The sequence below is a fragment of the Eumetopias jubatus genome, unplaced genomic scaffold, assembly GCF_037043125.1.
Source record: "Eumetopias jubatus isolate StellerSeaLion01/CBP00866 unplaced genomic scaffold, mEumJub1_p1.0 scaffold_13, whole genome shotgun sequence".
NCBI lineage: Eukaryota > Metazoa > Chordata > Mammalia > Carnivora > Otariidae > Eumetopias > Eumetopias jubatus.
The window spans coordinates 14,504,271-14,521,124 of NW_028274819.1; the positions used below are offsets into that span (position 1 = coordinate 14,504,271).

Genomic DNA, 16,854 nt, shown 5'->3' on the forward strand with positions numbered 1-16,854 from the left:
CATATTTTGCATCTGATGTGTAATTTTAAGATATTATTTAATCAGTACAAAATGCGTGAAGAATAGAGAGAATGCACTTTGAGGAATTATTTTCCACATTGATGAGGAATATCTGTCCCCAGTGGGTTTGAACAGCTGCTGCACTTTCTATGTTTCTCTGGATCTGCTGGGACAGTCATATATCGGCCTCCAGGTGTCTATTTTTAAAAAACCCAGAAAGCTTTTGTAGCAAAGTTGTATAGAAACTATCAACAGTAGTGAATCTCAAAATTAATATCCATGTGTTTTATAGTCCTAGAGAGTATTATATATAGATACATACATCTATACACATATATGTAGTAAATTTCTCTCTATATTTTTATATATGCTATCCCTCTTTATATATATTATATTATGTTATATTATATTATATTATATTATATTATATATATATAGAGAGAGAGAGAGTTAACAGAGAGGCTTTTAGAAAATGGTCCCCACTGTAGGAGAGCAATTTTGCTTTAAATTATTATTCTAAATTCTAACTTCACCAAGGAGTAATTTTTAGTGTGTTCTACTTTTTTTGAAAATAATGATGAGTTACAGAGTATTCAGCAGTTAACCTTAACTACTCTTTAGCTGAAAGGTTAGAGGGAGTTATTTCAATTCATTGCAAGTGATGCTGATTCTTTGTTAATGAGGTGGAAATAATGTTAATTTTTCAGATACAGTTATTTACCTAAAACAGTTTGGTTTAAAAAGAGTCATTATACAAGAAGACTGCAAACAATTTAAAGGCACAATTCACTTGATTAATCCAAATCTCTGATTTTATTTTTTTAAATTTTTTTTCAAAGATTTTATTTATTTATTTGACACAGTGAGAGAGAGAACACAAACAGGGGGAGTGGGAGAGGGAGAAGCAGGCTTCCCACCAAGTAGGGAGCCCGACGTGGAACTCGATCCCAGGACCCTGGGATCATGACCTGAGCCGAAGGCAGACGCTTAACAACTGAGCCACCCAGGTGCCTGAAATCTCTGATTTTAAAAAAAAAGAAGCTCAGTTCAAGAGAATCTAAGCATTTCTCAAGATCAGGAAGTAATACATTGTGAATGCCTGAAAAAAGAAGTCCTGATTCCCCCTCAGTTTGGGACTAATTTCATGGAAGAGAGCTGAATGGGATGATGATGGGTGTCATCAGAAAAGCATGAAAAGACTATTCTGAGCCCATACCTGAATAAAAAAGAATACGCAAGATGATGGGTGAACAGGCACCTAGTCTGTCTTTCTGAGTATTTATGGAAATAAAGATATATGGACTATTTAACATAAATGTTAGAGGGAATTCTCTCATTCTAAATCATTTTAAATAATTTTCCTTCAGTTTTACCAGCATGTAAATTGCTCAAACCAAGATTCTTCCTTGTTTCTAGACCATCATTGGCATTGAATCGACAAGAGTGCTTCCCTTCTATCTCACCCTGAAACCTGAGGGAACATTATACATGATCGCTGCAGAAAGCAGATGTAAAATGGAAAAAGAGAGGAGAATTATTGTCATAAAAACATTTTGATGGAGAGATATTACAGACCCCTCTTAGGTAAAAACTGAAGTTACAGTTGATGCATAAAGAACATCAGGCAACCACTGAACAAGTGGTTAGAACATTAGCAACACAGGAAGAGGCAGAAACATTGATGTGTCTTAAAGAAACTGACCAGTGCAATCCTTGAGCGAATTGCTCCATCTCTTTAAACCTCATCTTACTCCTTTTACAATTAAGAGATCATTACAAAATTCAGAATTTTAATGAGGAATACATGAGGTAATATGAAATAGCCAGAGACACGTGTGGTTCAAAATGGATTAGTTTAGAACCACAGAAAGTGTCATGCACCCACACACAACCAAGGCGAGTGGGAAAATAAAAAAAAAAATTCATAACATGGATTTCTAACTCATCAGGTAAACTTCAATTTCAACAATCTGTTGAGGAAAACATTTAGGTGAGTTGGACGGCAGATTGCTCCTCTTAGGGAATGCTTAACACTAACCCTTAGCTTGATTTTTTTGCACTATAAAAATATAATTAAATGATTGCTTTATTTCTTTGGTAATACTAAATAAAAATTCTGAGTGCACTTTTGGTTAAACTATCAGTATAAGAATAGAGGCTCTTATGTTTAAATTAAAGCTTCCATCATGGGTGCCTGGATGGTTCAGTCAGTTAAGCAGCTGCCCTTGGCTCAGGCCATGATCTCAGGGTCCTGGAATCAAACCCTACATCCTGCTATCTGCTCAGCAGAGAGTCGGCTTCTCCCTCTCCCTGTGCTTCTCCCCCACACTGTGCTCTCTCTATCTCTCTCTCTCTCAAATACATAAAAAAATTAAAGCTTCCATCTCACGTTCATATCTCCCTTAGTGTAACAGAACAGCATGCTGTGAACTTAACTTGGTTCACTCAGGTGAAATTAGTCTATTCTAAGATGGCAAGGAATATAGGAAATATATTTGAAACATAGGAAATTCTTCATTTTGTAAATATACAAGCATAAACAGGCCTATTTCGTAACAGCAATATGAAGGGTTGTACATAAGTACAAGAATGGGACACAATGAAATCCACTTCCAATTAGAATGCTTTAATTTCAACGTTATTAACTGGAATCTTGCTTACAAATAATACACAATTAAAACAAACATATGCTAAAGCATTTTTATATAAATGAATTACCAAATATTGCAAAAGTCGTTAGAGTCTTCAGAATGAAATTATATAGACTAAGAGCATATAATTAGTCAAGCTCTTCATTGGCGGTCCTGTCCCAAATGAAGGTGACAAGGATAGTTCACTAACTGTAAGACTCATGTGGCTGCCAGGTTAGTTTTAGGCTACATCAGGCAGAATTCCATCCCCCAGATACTCACTGTGCCAAATCAGCTCCAGCATCAAAATCTGGAATAAAATGGAGAGAATTATAAATCAGTAATTCAAACACATCCACATTAATTTTCCACAAATATTTTGGAAATCTCAATGTGACGGACACGTTCTACAGTTTTACAAGGGAAGTGGACTTCAAATATTTACTAAACCTATCAGTGATGAAGAAAGGCGTTGTTATGCCTGAGGAAAGTAGGCTAGGAATTTCAAATGCTGATTTAAGATCTCAAGGCTAGCTCACTAAAAAATTAATAGTATTTTTTAATTCCTGTAAAACCTAACAAGATTATTTAGGTCCAGGAAATCATTGATTTTATGCCTATTCCTGAAGAAAATTTGGGACCAACAGGATATAAACTTAAGTGACAACAGAGAAATTAATAATTCTTTGAAAGCTGTAAGTAATTACATTCCCAAGGCATTTCTAAACAGATCCTGGCCAAATGTTGCTAAACCACTGTCCAAAGTGATATCCTTGGTTGCCCTGGGTGTTGCTTTCTACCTTTGCATTAGCTTGTTCAGGCACTATTTCTCTGGAGACCCAAAAAGGCCATATTCAGAGCAGTTCTGGAAATTTTGACAGTCCTGTATTCATCCAGCTTTCTGAAGAATTAAAGGAAAAACAGTGTAGCCTGTAATAATAGTTTTTGGTTAGCTTTCAGGAAAATTTGAGATGAGATAGAACAAAAAGAACCATACACAAGCATTTATAGTCCAAGTATGATCCATTATCAAGATCTTATGTTTATAGAGTAGTTAAATCAATACAATCAATGACCTGTAGTATGAGAAGGGGTGCAAAACTCTTCGTGGTTTGGGACTAACATTGTTGGAATCAATGGTTGGGGGGGTGGGAGACAAAGGAAAGGAATGATAGAACAATAAACATTTCTTTCCCCATGAACTTGGAAGGTAGGAGAAGTAAAAAAGATAAAAAAAAAATTCAGAGAAAGGGGCACCTGAGTGGCTCAGTCAGTTAAATGTGTAACGTCGGCTCTCAGTCCTCGAGGTCCTGGGATTGAGCCCCACATCATCATGGAGTCTGCTTCTCTCTCTTCTCCTCCACTCCACTCCTTCTCTCACTGTCTCTCAAATAAATAAACAAAATCTTTAAAAAATTCATTAAATTATTTAACACAATTGTGCATATTTTGACATAAGTATTATTACCACTATTATGCAAAAAGAACACAGAATTTACTAAAGTCTAAATAACTGGCTCAAATAGCCATTAAAGAAGAAAATGGATATTTCTAAATTTAATGCTTGCTTCCAGGCTCTGAAAGTTTAGTAACCCTGAGTAAATGAAGGATTCTAACTGATGGGGTTCAGGGCAGGCTTCCCCAGTGTGCCACTTTGACATATGGATTGTTCTAAGCTGAAAACAATGAGGTCAAAGGATTCAAAAGCAGTTTTTTTTTTTCTTCCCCACTAACTGCCTAAAAGAATTTAGACAGAGGGCCTTGTCCAGGAAGAGAGGTACCACCAGAGATAACTACAAAGAGTGTGGGGTAGGCATGGTAAACTGTGGCGGATTCTGCAGGGTTGCTTGTTCAAATTCCCCTGTGCCCATTGAATTCCTACCCCCTTCTCCTTAGCTCAGAACCGCATATAAACCTCAGTTCTCTGGCTATCAGGGAGTTTCATTTCTTTGGGGTTCCCATACATGTGAAATTAACGTTTGTTTTTCTCCTGATAATCTGTCTTCTGTCAATTTAATTGTTAGACCAGCTAAAGAACAGAGAAGGGAAAAACTGAAAAGCTTTCCTCCCCTACATAGCCCTTCAGCAGCCCTTTGAGGATATCAAATCTTGACGATTTTACAGCTTGTCCATTTCAACACCGTGCCCGATGTTGACCAAGCTTTACTCCAGCTAGCTTGTATCAACCCACAGAGAAGACGGCCGGTCATATCTTCCATGTCCTCCCCTGACAGACACACTCCAGGACTCCCGTTAGAGACATATAAGGTGTTCCATCAATATCCCCGAGTCTTGAATTCACCCCTCGTCCTAAACTTGTTCTGCTGAAAAAGTTTTAATTTTGTTGAAGTGCATTTTATCTTTTTGTATATGGACCACACCATTGATATTATATTTAAAAATTATTTTTCTAATCCAAGGTCACAAAGATCTTGCCTTGTGTTTTATTCTAAATGTATTATGCATCTCCCTTTTATGTATTGGTCTGTGTTCCATTTGGAATTGAATTTGTATAAGCTGTGATGCATGGATTTCTGTGGTGTTGTTGCTGTGGGTACATATGAATGTCTAACACTTCTGCTGCCATTCGTTGTGGAGACTGTGTTTTCTCCACTAAATTGCCTACAGACCCCTGTTGAGAATTAGTTGACCAATGCATGCAGGTCTGTTTCTGGACTCTCTAGTCTGGCCCATTGATCTGCTTGTCTAGCTTCATGAGAATAACACACTGTTTTGTATACAGCAACCTTATAATATACCTAGAACTGAAGTAATGTAAGTTCTCCAGCTTTGTTTTTTTTTTAAATTGTGTGACCTAATTAAGTTTCTTTACATTGTTCTATACATTTTAGATCACGTTGGAAAATAATGAACACATACCCATTCATATTTTATATGAGATTGCTTGAATCTAACCACGTATTTGGGGATTCATATCCAAAGAGTATTGAGTCGGGCGCCTGGGTGGCTCAGATGGTTAAGCATCTGCCTTCGGCTCAGGTCATGATCTCGGGATCCTGGGATCGAGTCCCACATCTAGCTCCTTGCTCAGCAGGAAGCCTGCTTCTCCCTCTCCCACTCCCTGTGCTTGTGTTCCCTCTCTCGCTGCCTCTCTCTCTGTCAAATAAATAAATAAAATCTTTTAAAAAAAAAAAAAGAGTATTGAGTCATCTGACCCATGAGCACAATACTTCTATTTATTAAGTTCTACATACACTCTCAACATAGTGTCTATCAAAATTTTAGCATATGTCTCGCTCCTATCTTGTCACATTTTTCTTTAGGTATATTGTATATTTGATGCTATTGGAAATGGAATTTTAAAAATCCAATTTCTGTTTGGGAGGTTCCAGTACAAACTATGCAATTGATGTTACATATTGATCTTATATGGCACAACCAAGCTAAGCTCACATGAAAAAGAGTCTCTCATACTGAACAAGAGCTTGGCAGAACTGGCAATTTTCACCATGACACACGTATCTGTATAGAAAATTCTAATGAATGTATAGAAAACCTAGCATAATTTAGAAGTATCAAAGAAATGCTGGACAGATGAAATGAGTTTAGATCTATTCACTTTTTTTTAAGATTTAATTTATTTATTTGACAGAGAGAGACACAGCGAGAGAGGGAACACAAGCAGGGGGAGTGGGAGAGGGAGAAGCAGGCTTCCCGCGGAGCAGAGAGCCCAACCCGGGGCTCGATCCCAGGACCCTGGGATCATGACCTGAGTCGAAGGCAACCGCTTAACAACTGAGCCACCCAGGCGCCCCTAGATGTATTCACTTCTGTTTTATTATTGTGTTTGTGTAGAATAGAAATTATTTTTCTCTAATATTGGGTAAAATTCACTACCAAAGCTATGTGGACAGAGGGTGTGAAGACAATGCAATAAATTAAATTGTTTTAAGATGTAAATAAATATCACGGAGAATATGTATCTTTAACTTTCAGGAGCTTGGGTAGTTTATATCATTAAAAGAATTTTTTCATTCAGTCTAAGGTGTTGAATTTATTGGCCTTAAGAAGAACACTCTAGGGCGCCTGGGTGGCTCAGTTGGTTAAGCGACTGCCTTCGGCTCAGGTCATGATCCTGGAGTCCCGGGATCGAGTCCCGCATCGGGCTCCCTGCTCGGCGGGGAGTCTGCTTCTCCCTCTGACCCTCTTCCCTCTCGTGCTCTCTATCTCTCATTCTCTCTCTCTCAAATAAATAAATAAAATCTTTAAAAAAAAAAAAGAAGAACACTCTATCTTTTATTGTTATTTTAAAAATGTGTAGAATGTGTAGTGATATCACTTTTATTATTAAAAACAGCTATGTCAGTAATCAATGAGTTATAAGTATCTCAGGAATCAAGATCCAGAAAAATAAACCGAAGTAAAATCCAAACAAAATAGAGATAATGATATAATAAACAAAGGAATTAAATGGCTGACATAACTATCATTCTTGGGGCACCTGGGTGGCTCAGTCAGTTAAGCGTCTGGTAATGATCCCAGGGTCCTGGGATCGAGCCCCACATCTGGCTCCTTGCTTAGCGGGGAACCTGCTTTTCCCTCTCTCTCTGCTACTCCCCATGCTTGTGCTCTCTCTCTCTCTCTTTCTCTCTCTGTCAAATAAATAAATAAAATCTTTAAATAATTAAAAAGATAAGTAACATTCTTAAATAGAGAATAGTAAAAAAGCTAAAGGTTAATTCTCCAAAAGAATTAATAAAACTCAGAAAACCTCATCAAGATCAATCAAGAGAAAAAAGAGAGAAAAAAACCCACAAATTACTAAAATGAGGACTGGAACTCACAGGTTACTTAAAAGTAGTGTTCATTTGTACAAAATCTTTGAAATCCAGGATGATGATATCTATTCAAGCTAATTATAAGCTATTTTCTAGGGGTGCCTGGGTGGTTCAGTCAGTTGAGCTTCTGACTCTTGGTTTCAGCTCAGGTCATGATCTCAGGGTTGTGGGATCAAGCCCTGCATTGGGCTCTGCTCTGTACGGAGTCAGCTTCTCTCCCTTTACCTCTGCTCTTCCCCCACCCATCCATTCTCTCTCTCGCTCTCAAATAAATAAATAAAATATTTTTTAAGCTATTCTCTAGTAATTCTACCATTAGATATTTATTTGCAATACCATAAAACTGCATGAATAGCAAGCACCAAGTCATCATCAATTAGATGTAGATGGAACGTCATTAGGTATGGATTCATACCTGCTTCTGGGAAGCAAAACATTCCATGATCACATGGCTCATATCTTGTTTGTAATAAATTTCAAAGAGCCAATGACCAAATTAAGCCCAAGTGGGGAAAAACAAATTATACCTGCACTTAAATTGAGAGTATAGAGCTATTTCAGAGTCAAACACCAAAAACTCCGAGGCCAGACTTCTTACAACATGTACCCACTTGTATGGGACACATGGGGCAGGAATCGCAGCAAAATGGACAGGTCAAGCATTCTGGGAGTCTCACGTGACAGAAGCCTACTTTTAATGGGCCTAATGGTTATTGTGTGAAAACTCTCCAGTTGGATTCAGAGCTGAATTCAATTATAGGTTGCTTATTTGGATGCATTGAAAGAAGAGCCCGAAGAAAGCATAGTTGCATGAGGAATAAGAAGCAGCTTGACAAAGAATTATAAGCAAAGAAGGAGCTCTGAAGAACGTCTCAAAACAGGAAACTTTCAGCTGGAAGAAAAGAAACATGTTTCAGTAAAACATGATATGTAAAAGGTACAGTGAAATCATTATACATATGTTATCTAACAAATTAATCATAGAATTTAAATATGGGGGGACAGAACTAAATAATATTACTTAAGGCAAAACATTGACGATAAAGAATTTGAAGAGCATAATAGGCTAACAGTGCTTGAGAATCCAATCAGAAAAACTTTCACAGGCAGAAAGAGACCAATGGCCGACCTTGAGGATGTTTACTAAATGGAGGCAAGCCACTCAAAAGCTTCCAAAGTTTTACCTTCCTTCTGAGGAAAAAGTGCAGTAAGGGCACATCTTTGCTCTTCAGGAAACAAGTTTTAGTCAAGCCAATAGTTACCTTCATAGAGAAAATCACCAACATCGCCAACTCCCTTCCTCATCAGTGGGTAGCCCCAGGTGAAAGGGGAACCAAGAAGCATCAGTGCTTCTTTAACTAACTTAATGAATAAAGAATAAAACTTGTGCTACTGTTGGGACTCCTGGGTGGCTCAGTCATTAAACATCTGCCTTCTGCTCAAGTCATGATCCCAGGGTCTTGGGCTCGAGGCCCGCATCGGGCTCCCTGCTCCACAGGAAGCCTGCTTCTCCCTCTCCCACTCCCCGTGCTTGTGTTCCCTCTCTCGCTGTATCTCTCTGTCAAATAAATAAATAAAATATTAAACAAACAAACAAACAAACTTGTGCTACTGTTAATAGACAGATATGGGAAACAGTTTTCAAAAACTTGAGACTTCAAACTCAGAGAGTCTGGATACAACCTCTTACTAGCCATACTATTTAGCACCTCTAAACAAAGTCTTTAAATTCTAAAATCCTAAAACAAAAGCAACTGTTCCAATCACTTATAGGTTATTTACCATATACCAAGAATTCAACTAGGAATGTCATGTCCATGTGCTCAAAATCACACAGCTAGCTGATCCTAACCAGGTCTTCCTAACTGAGACCTTAAATTCCCGGCCACCATAATGCACCTGGCACACCATATCACCTCAGAGTCACCTGCATGTGAGAACTTGCTCTAACCATTGAGGCAGTACTATATGAACTAGACAGAAATGTAGAGGCCCAAAGTTGAAGACAGGCCTTCCATCCTCCTCTGACAGCCCACTGTGAGGGCTGATTTCAACTCTTCCAGAATTCTCCTCAACACCGGAGACCCCCATGAATATGGTGTCACATAAAGTAGATATTTCAAAACCATTGATTCCAAACACTTCATCCTTCACTCTGTACCTAAATCATCAACTTTTCAAGAGCATTTTGATTTTACTAAATATCTTTTGGTGGATGATTTAGGTTCAATATCTAAATCAGTCCTCCCAATGGATGTCTGAAGAGAAATATAGGGTGAAGCAAAAGGTGAAGGATTAGGAGAAGATGCTGAGGAAGGAAGTCACATAAAACCTTTTCAGCCACAGCTAGTTTGGGCCTCCAATTATTCCCGTAGGCCCTTGGCAAGATATCTAAGCTTCTTCCAACCTGGTATTTCCTGATAACTCTGGGGCATAAAGAAAGAACCTGTTTAACAGTTTTTTTTAGCTGATTAGAAGTATCCCTTTAATTAAAAATGAGTTTTTAAATTAGCAATAAATTCCTATATAGATGGATAGAATCTACCTGACAAATTGATAAGTAATTCAGTTTGTTATATTTTATTTGTTGGCTTTTTATATAATGTCATCCAATTTTGCCAATAAAATCTTGTGGACCCTTGGGAAACAAAAAGAAAATATGAGAGCTAATGTGTGTATATATATATATATATATATATATATATATATATATATATAAATTTTGTTGCATAGCATTCTTTCTGATGGGATAAGGATTTCCCTGACCTGCCCTAAGGAATTCCAAGAGCCCCAGGTTTCCCCAAACAATACATGCACAGACACAATCATTACAAACACACACACACACACACACACACACACACACGTACACACAGGAACATGCCATTTGCATACTTAAAAAAATCCAAAAATATTTAGTAAAAGTCTACATTAAGCCATCAAACAGAACTATGAATAACTTATCAATGCTAATTTCCTATGGGGCAGACAAAATGTTTTCCCATCATATTCTGGAAGCTTGCAGGGCTTTAGTAGGAAAAAAAATTAAACATATTAGTAATATATATGAAGGTGCCTAAGAGTTGAAACATCAGAAGAGTGGTGCCAGGCACTAAGACAATAGCTACTACGTCCATGATTTTTCTTGCATTTTGCCACGGTGCTGGGGCAGAAGTAAGGTAATCAAGCCAAGTTTGTGTGGAAGCAATGTAATCTTTCTGCTGAGAAAAGACAAGTCTCTGGGCAGAGAGATATTTTCAGACAAATAGGATTGGAAGCTCAGAGCTGAGCTTGGGTTATGTGATTCAATGGACAAAGAGGCACCCAATAATTGAGAGAGCAGTGCCTCCTTAACGCAGAAAATAAAAAAAGTATAACTATTCTAAAGGTCTGGTGGTCTGCTGAATTTCATTATCTCCCTAATAGGCACATGGGAATATATGTTAAATTCTTAGCCTTTCTGACATTACTTATTTTATTATTAATGAATGATTGTTCTTGACACAAGAACAAGTTCTAGATATGTAAGAACAATGCATACAGTCAAATAAAAAATATTTTCCAAGAATTTAATTATTATTTGTTTACATCTTGATTTGTCCAAGTTTATTGTTAGAAAAAAAGAAAGATAAAAAGAAAAAATAAAGATATATCACAGATTCCTCCTGCTCAAACTATTAAAAGCACAGTTCACAGGAAGAAACACTTATATAGGATATAGGATTATTTGAAGTGGAGAGATGATACTGATGAATAGCAACAAAAGAACAGGGCAGGAATCGGAAGGACTTCTAGTCTGTTGGATCTGCCAAGTCTTCCTGAATAAGAAAACATAAGGAGTGTGAATTATAGATAAGACATGGACCCTCAAGCATGAGGTGGGGAATCCTAAGCAGAGGAGATAGCTGATATACAGCCATAAAACTGATAGATTCTAGAGTGTGTTTGGAGAATGTAGGTGGACCCAGTGGAGCTGGTTGAAAGCATCTAGGCAAAAGGACACACAGAAGGAAAGAGGGAAGTAACTTGATTTTTCAGTGTGCCTTGTGTCATGTAAAATCTTCGCATGTGTTAGTCCAAGTGATATGATATCTTCTGAGGTATAATATTATCCCATTTCATAGACACGCAAATAATTAAATCAAATTGCCAAGATCCAGAGGTAAAAACTTACAGAGTCACTGTATCACCCAGCTCTGCCCTAGTCCAAAGCCTGTCATTGTAACACCATACTTTCTTCCAATGTGATGACCTCTGATATTAACAAGTTAGAGCTGAACCAATTTGGGGAGATTTAAGAAGGTTGGGTTTTGTTCCAAGGAAAATAGCGTTCCATATACATTTTTTGGACAGACCAGGGATTTGATCAGATATGTGCTGTGGAAGGGCATTTCTTGAATACCTCAAATCCAAGTGCTCACACCTTGAACTAATTGGACCCTTTAAAGTGCAGATTGCAATCTGAATTACAATGACTTGTAAGAATGGTAAGAAGCCACCAGGACAAGAAAAATGACAACTGCCACCATTCCCGAATTTGCAATCACTGAAATACTAACAACATGAATATCTTTGCACACCAGTTACAAAAGAGGCTTCACATCACATATGTAGTGATCTATCTGATTAGGGCCACAGAAGAGTAAATTGAGTACCATGAGCAATAGAGCGACAGAGTGCCAAAACCCCACACCCCAGGCCACGAAGATCAACATGTTACACCTCCGCCAGCTTGTGATGACCATGCAGTGCAGGGGCTTGACAATGGCAACATAGTGGTCTAAAGCCATGGATACCAGGATGAATATCTCCACACCCACCTGCAAGTGGGCAGTGAAGAGCTGGGTCATACAGTTGTTATAGGAAATATTTTTTTCTTGCTGCACCTAAGTCCCTGATTAGCCTGGGGACACAGTGGAGGTGTAGCAGAGGTCCATGAGGGAAAGGTGATGGAAAATAGTACATTGGTTGTTCGCTTAGATGGCTGCATGTGATTGTGAGTAAGACAATGAAGTTTCCCATTAAGACAGCCAGGTAGCAGAGCAGGAACAAGAGAAAGAACAATAGCTCTAGTTGCCTATTTCCCCATAATCCCATGAAAACAAATTCTGTGACATTGTTCCTATTTTCCATGAGGTCGAGGAGAGTCCAGAGACACAACAGAAACTTAATTCATCTGAGATGTTACAGAACATATGACATTTTAGTAGTACTTTTTAAATTGTTGGAGTATTTTTACACCAAAAAAATGTAGGTCACAGAGGGATATTTACACTTATCTTTGATATCTTTCTGGTTTAAGGTTATTATCATATTTCAAATGATGTTTAATGAGAGCCTACTATATGTTGGGAAATTTTAAAAATATTTTGTATGCATTTAACTCTAATAGTGGCTCTTCTGGTACTCACATTACATATGGAGGAAGAAAAATAGTTAGGTTCAGATAATAGTATCAATTCATTCAGATGCTAAGCAGTAAGCTAAGATATGAACGTGTATCAGATGCCAAATTCTATGCTCTTCAGAACTATGTTACATTAGCCACTGACTAAATGGACTTCTATCTGTTTTCCACCACCTTCAAAGGTGTGTTTTTTTATTTTTTAACTCTGCCATTAACACCCAATTAAACTATTCTTTCCCCTTCCATGTGCTAGTAATAATAATTTATAAAGTCCCAATCTAACACCACATTCTATACATTTAGGGAAACTAAATATTTATTCTTGACATAAAAGCAAAGTCAATATTCTTAATCATAGCAGTTAATAAATTCAGAGACTGTCCTTGGCAGTTTGGTCAAGATTCAATTTGGTCAGAATTCAGGAGAGGCAGGAAAGGGAGAACAATCTGGGCACCTGGATATAAGAACGTGGTGTAATTATTGAATAAAACTTCCCCTTTTTCCAAATCAATCTAAAGACACATTTCAGAGGTTGCTGTTTAAAATGTTAGAAACACTGTGGAGAGTTCCTTGTTTTCTCTTGACGTATTGAAAAACCCAAGGTGATTAAAGAATGTCCTGCATGTTTAACCATGCAGTTAAGCAGCACAGCCACTTAGATGCAGGAGATCTAGGAGCAGAGAGTGAATCTGTTGAGCCATCACCTTTTACCCATTAACTAAATGTCTGCCACAGCAAAATCATGATTTGCCTAAAAGACTATTATGTGAATGAATTATTTTAATGGTACCAGCAACAGTATGTTGAGGTGGACAGATCTCTCATCTAATGATCATGAGGGTGAGCATCCAGGCTCCTATGTTTTGTTACCTTTTTCTTGTTATCATGGAGCAATTCATTCTCTCTCATCCTCCTTCTTCAGCTGGTTATTGGAACTAAAAATACTGGATCCATTTGTCTTGTGCTAAGAGCAAAATGGAGTTCTGTTGAGAATATGCAATGAAAGGTCTTATGGTTCTAACTTGACAAGTCCACAGAAGAGTACTCCCAAAAATGTGTTGAGAGGAACAGTTGCGTAAGAAAATAGATAACAGGATGTTCTTCATCAATTAATTGGTTTTTCCTCTGGATTTTGTATTCTGCCACAATGGGATGGGTTGAAGATTTTATATTAGACATACATTCAGGATAAGAAAAAGACATTGGCATCAGTATAAGTTTCTTCTGGTTTCAACATAGAGCTTGGCAATATACTTCTTTATGTATCAATTGAGAATATCCAAGCAGAAACTTTCATTATATGGAAGAATAAGATCAGTTACAGGCCATATATAAATCCCAGGGTAGCTTTTCATTAAAATCATAGAAGAAAAACAAGAGAATTGATACCAAAGGAAATGGGACTCTTGGTTTAGAGTGTGTCCTGAACATTGGTGCAAACATGAACATCTCTTAACACAAAGTCCAGTTCTGCTCAAACTACAGTGTTTAAAAATCAGTTGTGAAAATGTAGATCAGTATAGAAAAAGATCTATAGCAGTGGCAATAAACTTTCTGCTGGGAATCACCTGGTGGAAAAAAAGAAAAAAGAATCCATAAAACCTCCCTGTGTCTCCTTCCTTTCTTTCCCTTCCCCTTGCTCTTTCTCTCTCCCTCTCTCTTTCAATATATCATACTGTATTCACCCTTATTGTACTCACCCTTCTTCTTGTGATGATGTGAGATGATAAAATGCCCACATGATGAGATGAAGTGAGGTGAATGAGGTAGGCACTGTCAGATAGCCTTAGGCTGCTGACCTTCTCACAATACATCAAATGAGGATCATCTGCTTCTGCACCATGGTTGACAGCAGGAACGTGAAACCATGGATAAAGGGGACTGCTCTATTATTGTCCTTGTTTTGCAAATAAGGAAACTTGAATCTAAGGTTGCACAAGTACTAAGAGGGAGGTCTACATCTAAATCATCGGTTTAAACCATATGATTTGGAAGCTCATACTTTCTTTCATTGTGCTTAGATGTCTTCTCCCAAATACAAATGAAGCCTAAAAACCTTCATCAATTGCACTCCAGATTTTCCTGAATGCCTTCTCTTAAAAAGAACTACCAATAAAATTAAATAACTACTAACAAAATTATTACAAAAGAACTTAAAATTTAAATTATGAGATCAAATTTTGTATAAAATGAAGACTTGTGGAAATTACAGTTATTTTCTCTATATCTCATATATATATCCACATATATATGTTTTTGTATGTAATATTATATATATAATATATATGTCAAGGTGATCCTTCAGGTGGTTATTTTACTTTATGTACACGTACTATATAATAGCAAACAGACATGGAGCACCTCTGGCTCTCCTGTTTATCTTCCATCCAAAGAACCTTCCAGGAAAACATTGTTGGGAATAGCATGAATTAACTAAAGCATATGAAGGTCCTCAGGGGAAAACTCCTGCATGCATTTTGCATCAGCCAATGTGTGTGTGATTATAATTTGATCACACTATACTATAAGTTATAGTATAGTGGTCATATACTGAAGATGGGCTTGAGGCTTACTTGATTTATATCTCTTTTTTTTAAAGGAATTGTTTATTTATTTATTTGAGAGTGAGAGAGATAGATAGCATGAGGAGGGTCAGTAGAAGAAAGAGAATCCTGTAGCAAACTCCCTGATGAGCATGGAGCCCAACTCCAGCTGGATCCCAGGACCCATATATCATGACCTAAGCTGAAATCCAGAGTTGTGTGCGTAACTGACTGAGCCACCCAGGCACCGCTTGATGTATCTCTTGTGGGTGATTAGTTAAATGATTCAATACTTTTGTATTGTTCTAGCACTGATGTAATGTAAATATGTATTTTTCTCTCTGTCTTCTCCTAGAATAATTTCTTCAAAGACTGGGGATGTATATTATATGTACACACATATTTTTAATTGATCACATCATCTAATGAGTTAAATATGCAAAGAGAGTATAGAAGAGCATTACAGTTTTACTCATCAACATAGAGTCATTGCCATAAGCATGAAGATTTTGAAACATTCTCAATGGTTAATTACATCCATTGGAAACTTAGAAGTCATCTACATTGTTTTATGTTACTAGGTATCATCTAATATTAGGGTCTCAGAATTTGGAAATGCCACAATGCATAATTAATTTTCCTTATTTTAGTGTGTTTTTGTTTTACTTTGTTTGAGTAAATCAGGTTGAGTAAATTGTAGTCCTTCGTTCATAGCAACAATCCTCATGGGTCCATGATAGGTCCATGTAAGTCTAATTTTACTTTATATTTTTTTCTGCCTTGCTCATTTCCACTTCTGCTTGCCACTACTGTGCACCCATTGTGCTCAATTGTACTTAACTTCACTAGCCCCAAGATATTACACATTCCTTGTGATTTTCCTACAACTGTCCACATCTTGAATAGAACCTCTTACAATACTATCCATAAAGTATGACATTTGCTCTTCTTGCTCCATGACACTGCCTCATGCGTGCACTTAGTAGTCTAGCCTCCAAATGCATAAAGCAAGTTTAGATAAATCCACATGAAGAAAAATATGAATCCACCTTCACAGTGGAGGATTTCAATGTTCCTTTTTCAATGATCGATGACTAAAGGCAGTAAGTCCAGAGGGTATAAAAGATCTGAACAACAGAACTTAAAGGTATATGGAGGTATATAGAAAAGTATACATCTAACAAGGAATATATATTTTGGTATGCATAGAGGGAATATACATAAAATTAGCTATTAGGTTATTTTAAAAAGCCTTACCATATTTTTAAAAAGTGACATTATACAAAACTCTGAGCACAATAAAAGGTATAAGTAGATCTAGATCTAGGTAGATATGAATACACACACAAATACAATATGAGAAATGAAACTTATACTCTGCAAAATAGCTAATTTGTTAAGAATTAAATCTCACCAGAAATTAAAAAATCTACCTAGAGTTGAAATATGAGGAACATACTACCTGTTAAAGTTTA

At 37.1% G+C, this 16,854-nt stretch overlaps 1 pseudogene; it reads right to left on the bottom strand.

Annotated features, from left to right (window-relative positions):
- Positions 1-11,895: 11,895 nt before the first annotated feature.
- LOC114215192 (olfactory receptor 4P4-like) lies at positions 11,896-12,562 on the bottom strand (annotated as a pseudogene).
- Positions 12,563-16,854: the final 4,292 nt, after the last annotated feature.